Raw genomic sequence first — 2,750 nt, 5'->3', positions numbered from 1 at the left:
ATTTAAGTTTTTCAGGGGTTTTAAATGCCTCAAAATCTTCAAAAATTTTTTTAGAATTTTATAAATCTTTTTAAATTTTTGAAATATTTTCGACACTGTAAACTTCCCGAAATAACAAAATGCTGAAATCTGAAAATCCCGAATTAAAAAATTCTAAAATAATGAAATTCTGGACAGTTTACAATATTATTGAATTTGAAAATTCCCGAATAATAAAACTCCAGGCCGAATGCCGTCTAATGATAAAATATACAAACTGGAAATTTCCCGAATTGCAGAAATTGAGAAAACAGTTATGTGGTCAATATTATTTATTCATTAAAAATACAATAATCAAATATTTTTATTATAGAAATTTGGTTTAATGTATAATTTTTTTAAATTATTGTTTTAATTTAAAATAACAATAATTGTATAAAAATGTGATACGAACATAAATTTAAAACACGTGAGCTTCAAGTGAAACAAACTTTGTAGGATTCAATGCAGGCTGATATAACGCGACTTTTATTTTTATTTTTTTAAATAATAGTTTTATTTTTGCGAGCATTTTCTGTAATGTACAAAAATAAAATGGACATTTTCAAACAACTTTTTTTATCCAAATATACATTTGTTCAATTATTGTTATTTTTAATTCAAACAATAATTTTTAGAAACATTAAAAAAGTTTTTTCCTCGGTAAAAATATTTTATTATTCTATTAAAAAAAAATTGTTTAACTAACTATTTTTTAATTGTTCAAATTAGAGACTTGTCTAGCCCGGATATTGTATAATTCGGAAATTTTTTGTCGGCAATTCTTAAATTCGGTAAGATTGTAAATTGTCGAGAATTTTCCAATTCGGGACTTTTATATTTCGACAATGCATTGTCGAAATATAAAAGTCCCGAATTGGAAACTTAAAAATAAAATTCCCACATCACTGTAAAAATTCCGAAATTATAACATAGCAATGTTATAATTTCGGAATTTTTACAGTGATGTGGAAATTTTATTTTTCGAAAAAAGCGACTGAAAAATCCCGAAAAATAAAATTCCTGATACTGTAAAATTCGTACATTGAAAAATAACCAATAATAAAATTCCCAAAATTATAAAAGTCCCGAAATATAAAAGTCGAATTGGAAAATTCACGAAAAATAAAATAAATAAAATTCCAGACAATAAGATATTACCAAATTTTAAAAATCCCTTTCGGAATTTTTGTCAGTGGTCCCATATTTTTATACCTCCTCTTAAAATTATGTAATTTTTCGAAATAAAAAGTCAACATTTGAAAAAATTTCAAAATCATCAAAAGTATCTATTCTCTTTTAAATTATTTCAAATCTTTTAAAATTATTTTAAAATTTCTTCGAAACTTTTAAATGTCTTTAAGACTGATTCCCATTTTTCCTAACATTTTTGTAAAATCCTGCACACAAAATTGTTTTAAGAGCTTCCAGATTTTTTCTAATATTGTAAATCTTTTGAAATGTTTTGAAATATTTTTAAACATTCTCTTTGAGTTATGAACTTTTTCAAAATAAAAAATCATTTTAAATCTACCCAGAAATTTTTATTGTTTTCCTACTATTTCAAAATTCTTGAGGAGCTTAAAATTTTGTTCTTTTCTTTGTAACATTCAGAAACCTCCAGCTTATTTGATTTTTTTCTAAATTAATGCTTATTTAACTGTTCTTTAAGAATCAAAATGAAATACTTTTACCTTCGAAATACAAATTAAAAAATTAAACAATTATAATCGTAATATTCCAAGTTTAAATTTGTCACTCTGAAATTGTGACAATTCATTTTCAAATTGTTAAAAAATGAAATATTTTATACTGAAATAATACTTCAAAAAGATTTTGAAATTGAATAAAGGCGTTCATTTAAGAAACCATTAATTGGAACTTTACACTTGTGTCACTACTAAGGCTTTGCAATTAAATTATTTCAAATTTTAACGTTAAAATATGTAAATTATATCATTTTGAACAGATCGAGAATCACCTTGTAAAATCAATCACTGTTAAGTTTGTAATACTTGAACTGCAGTTCAATTTTCAAATTTACTTTCATTTTCTGATTTGTCCCGGTCACGATTCTAGCTTAATATTTAAAACAACTTTCATTTTTCTGAAATTGTAATTTTTCGGTTGTAACTTACGGGACAATAATTTTATTCTTTGAAAATTTTTCTACAACTCTTGTTGATAATTTCTACATTCTCATGAAAAATTAGAAGGTATTAGTTTTTTTTTATGAAAAATAACTTTCTCGGATTTTATCAAATGTCGACGTTTTGAGGCCCCGTGAGTCAGAAAAACAAGTTTTTACGTCGGGATCTGTTTGTCTGTCCAGCGTCGTCGTTGTTGTTGTCTGTATACCGGATAATTTTCGAAAGACTGGTCCGATTGGATTGGGCTTTGACACACTGTTTGATGGACCAAAAAGAAAGATCAAGTTCGTTAAATAGCCATTTTTGATAAAAATCCAAAAAGTTGATGCTTTTTCAAAATTTTTGAGACAACTTTTTTTCAAAATTTGAAAATTTTATCGATAGCTATTTATGGTACAAAAAATATGAACAATTTATCCTGACAACTTTTTTTGATGAAATCAAACTTAGCAAAGTTAAAGGATTTTCAAAATCCAAAATATCAAACGAAAATGGACATTTGAAGCAAAAAAAGCTTGATATGGAAAAAAGTCAGCAGGCGAAAAACGCTACTTTTTCAAGGCCCCATGATTATTTTATCAC

Source organism: Belonocnema kinseyi, chromosome 5 (genome assembly GCF_010883055.1).
Source record: "Belonocnema kinseyi isolate 2016_QV_RU_SX_M_011 chromosome 5, B_treatae_v1, whole genome shotgun sequence".
NCBI classification, from domain to species: domain Eukaryota; kingdom Metazoa; phylum Arthropoda; class Insecta; order Hymenoptera; family Cynipidae; genus Belonocnema; species Belonocnema kinseyi.
This window is presented reverse-complemented; position numbering follows the sequence as displayed.